This window comes from Phyllobates terribilis, unplaced genomic scaffold (assembly GCF_046119375.1).
Source record: "Phyllobates terribilis strain yellow unplaced genomic scaffold, ASM4611937v1 Scaffold_1__5_contigs__length_1240528914, whole genome shotgun sequence".
Classification (NCBI taxonomy): Eukaryota; Metazoa; Chordata; class Amphibia; order Anura; family Dendrobatidae; genus Phyllobates; species Phyllobates terribilis.
In genome coordinates this window covers 665,260,281-665,276,505 of record NW_027362761.1, presented here as the reverse complement: position 1 = coordinate 665,276,505, position 16,225 = coordinate 665,260,281, and the positions used below count along the sequence as shown (strand labels likewise).

Genomic DNA, 16,225 nt, shown 5'->3' with positions numbered 1-16,225 from the left:
AAATTTTGGTGCCATTTTTATCCATTATCCCAGTGTGAAAATGTCAAATCTGGGGCTAAAACAATTTTTTTGCGGTAAAAATGTAATTATTTTTTCCTCATTTCCCAATGGAATACAATTCTGTGACACACTCTTGGCGTCAGTATGATCATTGCACCCCTAGATGAGTTCATTGAGAGGTGTAATTTGTAAAATGGGGTCATTTATGTGGGAATCTGCTGTTACGGCACCTCAGGGGATCTCCCAGTGGGTCATGGCACCCGCAAACCATAACAGTAAAATCTGTACTATAATATGGTGCTCCTTCCTTTCTGACCTTTGCACTGTGCCTCAGAAGTAGTTGTCAATTACATGTAGGGTATTGGCGTGCTCAGGAGAAATTGCACAACAAAATGAGAGGTCAATTTTCTCCTGTTACCCTTGTGAAAAAATTTGGGGCTAAAATAATTTTTTTGTGATTTTTCTTTATTTTCACGGCTCTACGTTATAAACTTCTGTGAAGCACATCTAGATAGGTTCATTGAGGAATCTAGTTTCCAAAATTGGGTCACTTGTGGGGGGTTTCTGCTGTTTAGGCACATCAGGAGCTCTCTAAATGCGACATGGCATTCTCTGATTATTCCAGAAAATTTTGAATTTAAAAAATCAAATGGCGCTCCTTCCCTTCCGAACCCTGCCGTGCGCCCAAACAGTTGTTTTCTGCCAGGTATAGGGTATCGGCGTGCTCAGGAGAAATTTCACAACAACTTTTGGGGTCCATTTGCTCCTGTTACCCTTGTGAAAATAAAAAATTTGGGGCTAAAAGAAATTTTTGTGATTTTTGTTTTTTCACGTCTCTATGTTATAAACTTCTGTGAAGCACCTGGGGGTTCAAAGTGCTCATCACACATCTAGATAAGTTCTTTGAGGGGTCTAGTTTCCAAAATGCAGTCACTTGTGGGGGGTTTCTGCTGTTTAGGGACATCAGGGGCTCCCCAAACGTAACATGGCATCCGCTAATTATTCCAGCAAATTTTGAATTCAAAAAGTCAAATGGAGCTCCTTCCCTTCCGAACCCTGCAATGTGCCCAAACAGTGGTTTTCTGCCACATATAGGGTATCTGCATGCTCAGGAGAAATTGCACAACAACTTTTGGGGTCCATTTTCTCCTGTTACCCTTGTGAAAATAAAAAAAATTGGGGGCTAAAAGAATATTTTTGTGATTTTTTTTTTTCTTTATGTTATAAATTTCTGTGGAGCGCCTGGGGGTTCAAAGTGCTCATCACACATCTAGATAAGTTCATTGAGGGGCCTAGTTTCCAAAATGGGGTCACTTGTGGGTTTTTTTCACTGTTTAGGCACATCGGGGGCTCTCCAAATGCAACATGGCATTCGCTAATTATTCCAGCAAATTTTGAATTCAAAAAGTCAAATAGCGCTCCTTCAATTCCGAACCCTGCCATGCGCCCAAACAGTGGTTTTCCTCCGCATACAATATGTGGTATCAGCATGTTCAGGAGAAATTGCACAATACATTTTGGGGTCCATTTTTAACTGTTACCCTTGTGAAAATAAAAAAAAATTGGTCTAAATTTAATGTTTTGTGAAAAAAAGTTAATTGTTAATTTTTTTCTTCCTCGTTGCTTCAGTTCCTGTGAAGCACCTGAAGGGTTAATAAACTTCTTGAATGTGGTTTTGTGTTCCGTGAGGGGTGCAGTTTTTAGAATGGTGTCACTTTTGGGTATTTTCTGTCATATAGACCTCACAAAGTCACTTCAAATGTGATGTGGTCCCTTAAAAAAATGGTTTTGTAAATTTGGTTGGAAAAATGAGAAATCGCTGGTCAACTTTTAACCCTTATAGCTCCCTAACAAAAAAAAAATATATTCTACAATTGTGTTGATGTAAAGTAGACATGTGAGAAATGTTATTTATTAACTATTTTGTGTGACATATCTCTTTGATTTCAGGTCATAACAATTCCAAGTTTGAAAATTACAAAATTTTAAAAATTTTCACCAAATTTCTGTTTATTTTACAAATAAACGCCAGTCATATCAAATAAATTTTACCACTATCATGAAGTACAATATGTCACGAAAACCAATCTCAGAATCAGGGGGATTCGTTGAAGCGTTCCAGAGGTATTACCTCATAAAGTGACAGTGGTCAGAATTGAAAAAATTGGCCCGGTCATTAACCTACAAAGTGGCACGGTCCTTAAGGGGTTAATATACTATTAGCCACTTAGTAATCAAAATATAAAGGGATAAGCAGCACTGTGCCCCCCATTAACTATAATCTCCACCACCCAATAATAAAAATTATTCAGTCTCTGTGACTCTCCCCAATTAACTGTAAGGCTATGTGCACACAGAAAATATACAAGGCTTTACAGCAGGTCTGTGGAGTCAGAGTCGGAGCTCATTTTGGTGGAGTCGGAGTCGGTATAAAATGGACCGACTCCGACTCCTAAAATATACAATAAATTGGGTACAGTAGTTCAATGCAGTTTGTGGGGAATATTTTTTTTCATAAGAATTTGGGAAAGTTATGAAATGTCCTATAAATGTCTGTCCTATTCCTGATCTAAGGGTCTAGACCTTTAGCTGAGATGAATCTGTGCTACAGTAAATTTACCACTTAAACATGAGCCATGTATGAGGGAGTCTGAGTCAGAGTCGTGGAGTCAGAGTCGGTGGCATGGAAATTGAGGAGTCTGAGTCAGAGGTTTGGCTTACCGACTGCACAGCCCTGCTTTACAGTACAAGCAAAGTGAAACCCCCATCATTGCTCTGTCCCAGCACCCCCAGCATTGCTCTCTCCCAGCACCCCCATCATTGCTCTCTCCCAGCACCCCCATCATTGCTCTCTTCCAGTACCCCCATCATTGCTCTGTCCCAGCACCCCCGTCATTGCTCTGTCCCAGCACCCCCATCATTGCTCTCTCCCAGCACCCCCGTCATTGCTCTCTCCCAGCACACCCGTCATTGCTCTCTCCCAGCACCCCCGTCATTGTTCTCTCCCAGCACCCCCATCATTGCTCTCTCACAGCAACCCCATCATTGCTCTCTCCCAGAAACCCATCATTGATCTCCCCTTCTCCACCATCCCCATCATTGCTCTCCCCAGCCCCACCATCCCCATCATTGCTCTCTTCAGCCCCATCACTGCTCTCCCCATCGCCACCATCTCCATCATTGCTTTCCCCAGCCCATCATTGCTTTCCCTAGCCCCATCATTGCTCTCTCACAGCACCATCATTGCTCTCTCACAGCAACCCCATCATTGCTCACTCCCAGCATCATCATTGCGCTCTCCCAGCACCCCCATCATTGTTCTCTCCTAGCAACCCGTCATTGCTCTCCCCTTCCCCACCATCCCCATCATTGCTCTCCCCAGCCCCACCATCCCCATCATTGCTCTCTGCAGCCCCATCACTGCTCTCCCCATCGCCACCATCCCCATCATTGCTCTCCCCAGCCCCCCATTATTGCTCTCCCCAGCTCCCCCATCATTGCTCTCCCCAGCCCCCCATCATTGCTCTACCCAGCCCCAACATCCCCATCATTGTTCTCCCCAGCCCCATAATTTCTCTCCCCAGCCCAATTAGCCTCATTATTGATCTTCCCAGCCCCATTATTGCTCTCCCCAGCCTCATTATTGCTCTCCCCAGCCCATCATTCCTCTCCCCAGCCCCATTATTGCTCTCCCCACCCACCATCCCATCATTCCTCTCCCCAGCCTCACTATTGCTCTCCCCAGCCCCACCATCCCATCATTCCTCTCCCCAGCCTCATGATTGCTCTCCCCAGCCCCACCATCCCATCATTCCTCTCCCCAGCCCCATTATTGCTCTCCCCAGCCCCATTATTGCTCTCCTCATCCCCACCATCCCATTATTACTCTCCTCAGCCCCATTATTGCTCTCCCCAGTTCCACCATCCCTTCATTGTTCTCCCCAGCCCCACCATCTCATCATTGCTCTCCCCTACCTCCCCTCCCCTCCCCAGCGTTTCAGTAAAAAAAAAAAAACAACAACTTACCTCAGCTTGCTCCCCTGCAGGATCATCCTGGTTGCCGGCAGCTTTGTTCCTGACCCAGGCGCGCGCTGCATGATGACGTCATCAAGCTGCGTGCGCGGAGCAGCTGCATCGGCGGGCCCCTGGCGCAGCTTCACCGGCGGCGGTATGTCCACCCCTGGACTGCTATGGGACCCCCATGGCTCACGGGCCCCATAGCAGTCATGTGGCCTGCCGCCATTGGCGGTACACAACTGGGTCGGGCTATAGACAGGGCTTCATTCTTCTTGCTGAGGTTTAAGCAACTAGCAGGGCTGTTTTAAGGGAAAAGACTTTAAGGGTTGTTGATTCTGGGAGTTCAAATGGCGTGTTAGTCAAATCTGTTGGGAACAAATTTAAGTCCCAAGGCATCAGATTTACTGTACCTTAGCAATAGATCTAGATCTTAAAGATGCCTTAATGAATCTCAAAATCCAATAATTTCCTGCCAAATCGCAGCTATATATAGCCCCAAGTGCCGACACCTGAACCTTTAAGGTGCTGGTGGATAACCCTAACTCAAGGCCTTTCTGCAGTAACTCCAGAATTTTACCTATTGGAGCGCCTTTCTCAACCTTATCCTCCAAAAAAGATAGAAACTTTTTCCAGGTTTTGTCTTATATTCGGGTTGTGATTGGTTTTCTACTCTGCAGCTGAGTGGTTATGAGATTTGGGGAAAAACCTCTTCTTTTCAACATTGTCCTCTCAAGTTCCATGCCGTCAGATGGAGGCCTGTTGCTTGTGGAGGAATATTGGTCCCTGGGAGAGAAGATCTGGAATCTCCGGTAAAACCCATGGATCGGACACGGACATGTTCCTCAGGCAGGAAAACCAAGGCCTCTTGGGCCAGAAGGGGGCGATTAACACAGTCCTCGCTTTGTCTTCCCTGATCCTTCTTATGGGATTAACAACACTGGAGGAAAGGTGTAAGCCAAATTGAAATCCCAGGGAATCAGGAGAGGGTCCATAGCTAGGGGTCTCTCTGGGGTTCAGGAACAGAAATCCCTCACCTTCCAGTTTAGCTTTGTGGCAAACATATCTACCACCGAAAAACCTCACTTCTTGGTTTAGCACCCATTCCCCTTCCCTTAGAAGAATGCGACTTAGGAAGTCTGCCTTGAAGTTTTCTCTCCCTCTTATATGTAGGGCATTCAAGGAAAGAAGATGACTCTCTGCTTTCTGAAAACAAATGATCTGATATTCTCTTCAACGTTTTTGACCGAGTTCCCCCTTGGTGGTTTATGTAGGCCACAGAAACACAATTATTCGAGAATCTTGACATTCTGGCCCTGAAAGGATAGAATTAACCGCTCATTCAACCGCTAACAACTCTTTAGCATTGAAAGAAAGTACTTTCTCACTTTTTATCCAAACTCCTCTGACTACTTCTCTACCTAGATGTGTCCCCCACCCTGTGGGACTCGCATCCGTGGTGATTACTCGAGTGACATTAACCATCGAAGAAACCCCTCTGGTCAGGTTTGATTCCTCTAACCACCATCGAAGTGACTATATTGACGGGGACAATGTCATTTTACTCTCTAAATGCCCTTTAAGGGAGAATTAGTTGTGCAACACATCCTACTGAAGAACCCTAGAATGGAATTGTGCTCACACCGCCGGGAAGCATGATTCTAAAGTATCAACTAAGGACCTCGCTCTCCTAAGAGACATGGAGGGGACTCTTATGGCTTCCTTCACCTGGCTTTGGATGTTATTTATTTTGGAAACCGGGAGGCACGATTCCTGTATCTCTGAATCCAGTATGATGCCAAGAAATTGATGATCCTTCAGTGGCACTAATCTGCAATTTTGTAGATTTAACAACCAACCCAGGTCACCTAGGGTGGTCATTACTTCCTCATGGTGCTTTTTACATTGGTGGAGAGAATTTCCTACTACCAGGAAATCATCCAGTAGGGGATGATTAAAACATCCCTTTCCCAGAGAAGAGCCATAACTTCTGCTACTCCATTTGTAAACACTCTAGGGGCTGTAGCTAGCCTGAATGGAAGGGCCGTGAATTAGAAGTGTGTAACCACCCCGTCCAAGACCACCCTGAGGTATTTATGATATTCCATATGTATGGGCACGTAATAGAACGCGTCTTTTAAATCTAAGACCGCCATGTAAGAGTCAGGAAAAAGCAACTAGATTGAGGACCAAATAGATTTCATTTTAAATGTTTGCTCTCTCAGAAATCTATTCAAGGCATTCAGATTAATAATGGTCCGGAAGAAGTAGTCTGGTTTGGTCACTAGAAAGAGGGGGGGAGTACAACCCCTTCCCTCTTTCTGAATCTTGGACTTCTAGTAGGACAGCTTTCTGAACCAAGTCCCGGACTACTGACTGTAGAGCTAATTTTTAAGGAACGAGAAGGGGGTCATCATGAATCTTTCCTAAGGGAGTGACTGGAACTATAATCTCAGACCTGATCTAAACAGGCTGAGGATCCAGTTACTAGCTGAAATGGGCTCCCAGGCGGGAAAGGAGGAAAGCCTTCCCCTACCTGTGCTAGAAGCCATTTACCTGATTTTTGGGGCCCCTGAGAGGAGGATCCGAACAAGAGTCCTCTACCTTTTCCTCTGTGATCTTCATACTTGTCCTGATCCTTAACAGGCCTTCTACGGACATACTTCCTCTTCCGGAAGAATCACCTATAGGTAGGTATGGAATCCCTTTTTCACGTCCCCTGCTTTTTAGAGGATCTTATCCATGGCAGGGCCGAAGAGATACTCTCCATCACAAGGAATGGAACATAGCCTTGTTCTGACCTGGATATCTCCCAGCCAACACTTTAGCCACAAGGCTCGACAGGCAGCATTAGAAAGGGTGGCCGACCTTGCTGCCAATCTGCTGAAGCATCTGCCAAAAACGCTTCTGCGCCTTGCAGCAGTGGAATGGTGGACAAGCCACCTTATCCTTTAACTGGGATTCCAGATTTTTCTAACAAGATGTCACGGTACCACCCCTCACTGTGTCTGGGACGCAGTTGCTGACAGCTCTGTCGTTCAATCTTGTACAGGGGCGTGCTGAAGCTGGAGTACTGTGATTGACAGCTCGACCATCCAATCTGGTACAGGGGCGTGCAATAGCTCAGTGTGGTGATTGACAGCTTGGCTGTCCAATCTGAGACTGGGAAGCACTGGCTATCTTCAGGTGTTCATTATCCTAGGTGAATGCCTGGCTACCTAACTGAGCTGTTTGTCCCAGATCTCTGCCAAACGTACATTCAGGTAGTGTGTGTGGTTTGTTCTCTCTGCCTTGAGTCCTGTTTATTGATCTTCTGCTGCCTGACCTTGGACCTTGTTGTGACCATCCGTCTGTTTAACCCCTTCTGCTCTGATCTTGTGTCCTCCTTGTATTCTGACCAATGGTACGTTACCTGACTATGCCTTTGCCTCTTCCCTCTGTTTATGACGTACCTTCCTGGCTTTGACTTCGGACTCCTTGACTATCCCGTCTCACGGCCTGGCCGTGAAAAGTGACTCAGTGTCACGCCAGATCATCAGTGATCTGGACATGGACGTGGCTGCTTCTGCAGGATTCAAAGCACCCGCAGATGTCTCCCAAGTACCCTGGAGAAGGGTGTCTGCCTTTTTATTAAGGGGGTCTTTCAATGCCATCATATGATCGAAGGGCAGAGAGGATTTCCTGGAGGCCTTAGATATAGCTACATCCATCTTAGGGGCCTTGTCCCAACAAGATGAAGAAGATTCTTCAATGGGCTACTTTCTCTTAAACTTTCTCTTCCTCTCTGTTTTTTCCACTCCTTCTGTACCAACCCCTGGATTTTGTCATTTAAAAGGAAACATCTCTTCCTTTGATCTAAACCATGGAACATGAAATCCTGCATCGACCTCTCCGGTCTAGCATCCGCTATGCCCATGGTAGAACAGACCGCTTTAATTACCCATCAACTTCAATCAGAGAAAAATAATGGCAACCAGAGTCACTATCCAAGGAAGAAGACAATGGGGAGAGACCATCTGAGCTATCCTCATCACCAGAAACAGAGGAAACATCCGACAATGGGGAGCCATCCGTGTTCTGCCCCCCCCTTTTGTTTCCCTTTTCTAGAGAGGACTTAAGGGATTTTAAGCTTGAGGAAAAGTTAGAGGTTTCTTCTGCCACTGTCTGATCAATACATGACTGACAAAGCATTTTTGATAGGAGTCAGACAATAGGGCTTGTCACAAAGCACATTCCCTGTGCTTGGACTTATAAACGTACTTCTTTCCCTGGTAACAATAATAAAAAAGAAGGACAGCCTATTACCAAATGATCTTTCATGAAGATCACTTACCACCTTGACTCAATCGAATGGTATCGGTTTAGCCGAAGGATCTTTCTCAGCCGGGTGATCCTCCATAGAGGCAGCAGATTCATACATTCTGCTGGAGTTACGTTGGCTGGACCTATTCCCAGATCCGCATTTCTCCATAGTACGGCCGCTCTCTCCACTACCACGAGGGCGACACCACTCCATACGCTCTTGGGACTTCCCAGGCAGCAGCTGATGTTGCTGCTGCTATTGCTCTAATTGCTGCTGCTCACAAACACTCTCCATCGTACACCAGGGAATAGATGGGCTGGAAAGCACCTACTTGGTGGAGCCAGCCTCAATATACTGGCCACTGATTTCAGTACCATTCATATCCGGGTCACATGACCCTTGCGCAGCATACGATACACCATTTGCCGTCCACGCCTCCCCGCAGCTATAAGAATTGGTCTGACGCAACCCTGATGTGTCCACCCTCTGGGCGCATCACCAGTTGAATCACAACCACCTTTTGATGTCATCGCTTAGCCGCACCACCAGCTGCATTCCACCAGGTGTACGGCACTTCCACCTTCCATCACACTGCGGGGAGAATCCAGGACCTGGCAGACACTTCCAATGCCTGTACACCTATCCATTCATCAATGTAAGTGATTGAGAGCTCATATATACCTTTAAATATACGGTCCCGCTGACAGACTGATCTTCATTTGCTATGCGGCATGAATGGTTGTGCTCATGCGCTGCCTGACGTTCCTCTGCCAATTCCCGGAAGTGCCTACTAGGTGACCAAATGCGTTTCAGCATGCGGTTCACCAGGCATGGCTAAAGAAATCGCATTTGCATACAGGGGATGGCAAAGACGCGTGATGCGCCGCTAACACCAACGAGTAGCTTTGCGACTCCTCCCATGTCACGTGGCAATCCTCTTTTGGTCACTTTGGATATAAAATGCATCGGCCCACTGTTATAGGTACACGCCCCTGGAAGAAGCAAATGTGAAACAGCGACGAGGGAGACACAACACTTTACCGTTCCCCTGATTTGGTAGTGGTTTACACCTAAGGTAATGTTGCTTACTATATTGATCATCGTATATACTGTATCGCTATCGTATGAACACATGACATGCTACTACTTTAACCTCTTATCCCTGCTGTTGGACTGATTTACATGTGACTTTGCTACTTTTATCACTTATGTATACTATATGATCTATTCACATGTTTTGGCTGCTACCCCAAACATTTATGCCTTTTATACCCTAATAAAATGCATAGTCCAATGATATACAATGGGATAGATTGATAGATTGCTTGACTAGTCTCTGGGTAGCTTCAGTAGTGACAGATATAGCATTAATGGATTCCCTGTTCTAGAGGATTAGACTATCATATGGTATAAATATTATTAAACATTAAAGATAACAGTGGATAACTAAATAATCATTGAATATATTGTTATATACAACAGCCTGTATTTACTTGACTTATCAAAGATTGTGCATTTTTAGTGTCTTCCCCTTTTCTGGAGGTTCCCCTTTGTTGCTTTGTTTTTATTTTTGTTTTCTGTATTTTTTTTATACTAATAAACTGTGCATTTTAATTGGAGCTAGAGTCTCTTTAATCCCTTGGCCCTTATTGTGGGCAATAGGGATCTTGGGTATATTACATTGTGACAAAGTCACTGGTAAAGTGCTGGAGGGGAGATATGTTTCCTTGAGGCTATCAGCTTCAGTGAATTAAAACCATTACGTTTCCTCCCGCATGTTATGTGCAAGGAAGGGTTAAGTACCATTTGAAAAGGGCATGTTTTTAAGAGAACAAACATAGAGTGGGCGGGAGGTTGTTCTCCATATCTCCACCCCAGGGTGTGGTCTGGGGGGGGTTTAAATACTCGGCCTGCTGAGCCATTGGTTGTTTAGTGTTTGGAGAAGCTAGCTCCAGAGGGGAACCTGTGTTTGTATTCCTGAACCATGTGGCTGAACTCTCAGCAGGCAGACTCCTGCTACCACAAAGACTGTGCTTCTTGGTGTTACCATTTTATTTTGTTTTCCTGTTTCGCCCAGTATCCTCTGTTTATTTTCATGGACTAAATGTTGGTTTATGTCACGTTATAATAAACCAACAAAAGATTTGAAGAGACAGCGTACCTGTGTCTACCTCCGTGTGCAGCTGAGTGAGCGATCTACCACAATATACTGTATAAGTGTCTAGCATTTGTATTTGATTACCTGTACATATGAGATTAATCTTGTCTACTGTTTTTTGAACAGATTGTACTTTCTATTCATTATTCATAATGAATATTAAAGCCAGGGAAATTTCTGGCAAGTAAAAGCCACTGATTTATTCAAGCAGTACAGTGCCATTTTAGTACATGATCAGATATCAAAGTAAAACATCAGAAAAATTTAAGTTTGAGGCTAAATACCCTGTCTGAGAATTGTCTTTGACATCTGATTTTGACATCTGACTTTTAGAACTGATAATAATAAAAAAAGTTCACTGTACGCTTCTGGGACTTGAACCTAAAACTTTGTATCTAAAAGCCAGTACACTTACCATTGAGCTATACACACAGTTGAAGAAGCTTAGGCATTCTATTTGGATATGTGATTTTCAGTGCAAACCTGTCTGAAACTCAATGAGACTTTCACAAAGACCTCCTCCAAGCCAAATTCAAATAATGTGTGACTTTGATATGTGACTCTGATATCAGACTTTCTTCAAATGTCAGAATCAAAATCACAATGACTTTTAGACACCCTGAGTATTTTCATGGTTCATCCCATAAACCAAGAAAAACTACCAGCCACTATCATGTGACCCTATGGCTGAATGGTTAAGCTTCAGCCTCATGGAGTTGAGCTATGAGGTTCAAATCTCAGGCAAAGAATAATAATATTAATCTTTTTATTTATATAGCGCAAACATATTCCGCAGCGCTTTACAATGTAGACAATTTACAGACATTATGGGCCCTGTCCCCATTGGGTCTCACAATCTACATTCCCTATCAGTATGTCTTTGGAGTTTGGGAGGAAACCGGAAACCCCAGAGGAAACGCACGCAAACACGGGGAGAACATAAAAACTCCTTGCAGATGTTGTCCTTGGTGGGATTTGAAGAAACACACTTTCTTTTAATTATTTTAGTTAGCACACAAACTACCATGATATTTTACTTTTAATATATGCCATTCTGATTGTCATCCTGACATGTTAAAGAGTTTCAGACACTCTGTCTATTTGCATGGTAAATCACATACCCAAAGTAAATTGGGAGGCACTAATTTACTATATACAGTCCCTGACAGAAGTTATGTCGCTTATCCATGTCATGTAAATAAAAGCTTATAACCTGACGTTAAATTTATACATTGGTTTTATAAATCACACTTTTGAAAGCTGAAACCCTCCCAAATTTGGTTTAGGTTAAGAAAATATTTTGGCATCAATGCTGAAATATTGATCATTTCATGAACACAGAATGGTCAGATTTTGGCAAGACAAAAGTTTTGTCGCCCACAGAAAGTAATGTGATATTCAAACAAATAATTATCTTAAAATACAAATATATGTTGCATAACATTGGTGAATGGAGTTGTGGTGCTATTAGAGTCATATTTAATATTTAGTGTGACTTCCATGAGCTCGAAGGACTGCATCCATGCGGTTCAACAATGATTCATACAGTTTATTAATGAAGTCATCAGGAATAGCAGAGAATGCCGTCTTACATGCCTCCCAGAGTTCACCTAGATTCTTTGGTTTTGTCTTCCAAGCTTCCTCTTTCATCCTACCCCAAACATGCTGAATGATGTTCATGTCTGGTGACTGGGCTGGCCAGTCCTTCACCACCTTGATCTTTTTTGCCTGGATGAACTTTGTTGTACAGATGGATATATGAGACGGAGCACCATCCTGCTGCAGAATTTGACCCCTTTTATGATTTGGAATGTAAGAGGTAGCTAATACTTCTTGATATTTTAGGCTATTGATATTGCCTTCCACCTTGCAAATGTTTCGCACACCCCCATACTGAATGTAACCCCAGACCATGATCTTTCCACCACCAAATGTAACTGTTTTCTGGGTGTATTTTGGATCCATATGGGCTCCAGTAGGTCTCCTGCAGTATTTGCAGTGGTTGTGGTGTAATTCTACTGAAGATTCATCAGAGAAATCCACCTTCTGCCACTTTTCCAGCATCCATCTGTTTAGCAGACTGTGGGACTTTGCAAATGCTTTTTATTTGCCTTTTGTTTAGTGTTGGCTTCTGGGCACTGATTCGACCATGGAGGCCATTTCGAGACAGAATCCTACAAACTGTTCTAGTTGACACAGGGACTTGAGGTGACCAGGCCTGTTGGAGCTCTGCTGCAGTGGAAGAGGGGCTTGCTTTGGATTTTCTAACCAACAAGCGTTCCTCCTAAGCAGTTGTCTTGCCGGGTCTGCTGGACCTGGGCTTGTCAAACACTTCTCCAGTCTCTTCAAATCTTTTTTTAATTCTTTGTACTTGACGATGAGACACATTAAAGGTGCCAGACACCTCTGCAGTGGATCTGGTCTTCAACCTCTTGATAATCAATGCTTTGGTCGCAGGGTGGATTTTTGGCATGTTGTCAGAGCTCAAGTTGCAGTTAAAGTGAAGGTCTGGAGTGCTGGGTTTCTTTTTATACACACACACTAATTAACCGATCATTTACTGAGCACTGGTGAGGATGTAAACTAGGAATTGGGTGCATTATATCACCAGGCGACAAAACTTTTGTCTTGCCAAAATCTGACCATTCTGTGTTCATTAAATGATCAATATTTCAGCATTGATGCCAATTTATATTCTTAACCTAAACCAAATTTGGGAGGGTTTCAGCTTTCAAAAGAGTAATTTATAAAACCAATGGATGAATTTAACGTCAGATTATAAGCTTTTATTTACATAACATGGATAAGCGACATAACTTCTGTCAGGGAGTGTATCTATTTCCAAGTGACAGTACGTTTGCATAATTTGTTAGGAAAGGGTCTAATGATCAAATTTCTTTATTGTAAATTTTTCTTTCCTTCCACCCAAGAACTGGCTGCAAACTCCAGCCTAAGGCTACCAACTCCCTTCTCTATGCTGAATCCTCCCATCCCATCCCCACAATTCTTGGCATTCCGATTGGCCAATTCTTGAGGGCCAAGAGGATCTGCTCTGAGGAATCCACTTTCCAAACGGAAGTCTCTAACCTGGCACATAGATTTATGGACAGAGAGTACAGTCGAAAACGAATAAAACGGGGGTATATAAGAGCGAATAAAACTTCAAGGGAACAATTGATCTATGGTACTAAAAATAAAAACATCACAAAAAAAGAGGAACAAGTTAGGTTTATATCCACCTACAATAACCAATGGGAACTAACTATGATTATTAAGAAACATTGGAAAGTACTGTTGACCCACCCCATCCTCTCTAAGGAGGGATGGGGTGGGTCAACAGTAGAAGGATCTTCTCGTCCACAGCTTCTATGATCCAGCATGGAATACCCAAAAAATGACTAGTATCAATGACTTTTTTCCATGTGGTCTCTGCAAGACCTGCTTGAATCTAACTGTCACGGGTGTGTCGGAAGTGACAAACAGTCGCCCTGCAGTTGGTTGCAGGAGATCTCTACGTTTGGCATTACAGACATCTTCTTAGAGGCTGTATCTAGGACCCAGCGGCTACCTTCCTCTGGCTATTTAACACCCTGCCTGTGTGTATAAATACCTGCTGTGTTTCAGAGGGAGGTGCCGGCAATATTTATTACAACTTGTGAAGGCTTTAGCAAGAGCATTACTTCGTCCCCTCTGGAGCTTGAGGACATGTGCGCATTTGTCTGGATTTGTCTAAAGCTAAGAAATTTCCCCGTTTGTCTACCTTTGTTGTCTATAGTGTGTAGTGGAGATCGACTAGTGCTCATCTCCTCCCTTCCCTAGCCTTAGCCATACACCAGGGAAAGACAGGGCGAGACACGTGTGCGGCGATTGGTGAAGAGCCAATACAGGGACGTTAAGGGAGACAGGGTGATGCTAGATCAACCTAGGAGGTCTCCACTTCCCCCCTTTCCCTAGAGTCTGGGCTCCCTTTCCCTCTTCCCTTTGTGTTGCACTAAGTCTTTCCCACACCTTGCGTGACACTAACGAGGGCCAAAACATTCACAAATTTTGATGGATCTAGGGTCTTTGATATAAGGAAACATCTAAACTGTACGTCAAAGGGAGTTACCTATTAGGCGAAATGCCCCTGCCGAAAGATCCAATGTAGGACTCACTACTAGAGAATTAAAGATACGGGTAAGGGAGCATGTCCGTGACATCAAAAAGGCAAGAACTGTCGAGGATCTTACCCTCCTCAAAACCATCCCACGGCACTTCAAGCAATTACCCAACCACAGTCCAAGACACTTGGTCATCAAAGGTATTGACCAGGTGGAGATGGGGCACAGAGGGTGTGATCTGGGTAAAATATTGGCACAAGTGGAGAGCACGTGGCTATACCGGCTGGGTACCCTGACTTCACAAGGTCTAAATGAAAGCTTTGGCTTCGGGTCCTTTCTGTAGATAGATATTGGTATCATGGTAGGCTTTTAATATACAAGGGTTTTGTTATATTCTTGTGTTTTTAATCTGTTGTTCTTTTTGGTTTTAACTTTCTTGTTTTGGTAGAAATATGAAAATAGTGAAAGAAATTGAATCTTAGTTGTAGAAAACAATACATCCTTGAACTATCCTCAAGGCTGCATATGACACTTATTATAAACAGGATGTATTTTCAGGGCAAACCCCTGCTTAAAGGACACCCTAGAAAACATTTGTTGCTTGCTATAGCTTTGGTTTTGCTGTTGAAATCTTTAGCCATTATCTAATATAGCTAGGGAACACTATACATTACATTTTACAATAGGGTTTATTGTAATGTGTTCTTACTAATAGCAGCCCCCCAAACAGTGTGATGGCCCCACAGCACCCCAAACAGTATGATTCCTGCAAGCCCCTCATACAGTATGATGTGTCCACAACCCCACAAACAGTATAATAGCCCCTACAGACCCCACACACAGTATGGTTGACTCCACAGCCTTCCATATATAGTATGATGACCCCTATATACAGTATGGTGTTCCCACAGCCCCCCCCCACACACACACACAGCTTGATGGCCCCACAGCCTCCCCTCCACACATACAATATAAGTACTCCACAGCTCCTCCACACACACACACAGCTTGATGACCCTTGCTGACTCTTTGTCCTGACAAAAGTGAGGAGCAGCGAGGATGAGCATAGAATTTTTGAGGCAACATGGAGCACTAGCCAGTAGCAGCAATGCACAGGGGGCAGTGTCTTCATTCAATATACACACAGTTATCCTCACTGCTCCTCTGCAGCAGACACAATCTGAAATGCCAGAAGCTGTGTACATTGCTTCAGGTTACGGGGTCCTTGTGACAGAGAATAGAGTCAAACTCAGCTCAGAGTGCTGGGCTCCAAAAACATGGCTCCTGGCTCCCCCTCCAGTTGTGCAATGCGTATGCCAGGGAGAATGCATAGTGCACAACTGATATGGCCCCAGCAAAACATATAGGGTTGGAAACCAACCCTAGTCTCCTATGCAGTGTGCTGTATTTGCCTTGTATGAGTGTTGGGATGCGACACAGTACACAAAATGGTAGCCCTCAGTGGCTGCTTAAAAATTAAATGAAAAAAAAAAAGCAATTACAGCGGTTCATGTTTAAATTTTTTTACATGTGTTATGATAAATACATCATCATTTAAAAAGAAAATGGTGACCCTTTGCATTGAGAAATAATAGTTCACAGACCGTCTTGATGCTGATTATAAATTTGTAACATGATAATGTTCTATTT

At 43.8% G+C, this 16,225-nt stretch overlaps 1 protein-coding gene across 1 annotated transcript in view; it reads left to right on the top strand.

The window, feature by feature from the left end:
• CACNA1S (calcium voltage-gated channel subunit alpha1 S) overlaps positions 1-16,225 on the top strand; it is a 1,485,309-nt gene that overhangs the window by 1,113,916 nt on the left and 355,168 nt on the right. The window lies entirely within an intron of this gene.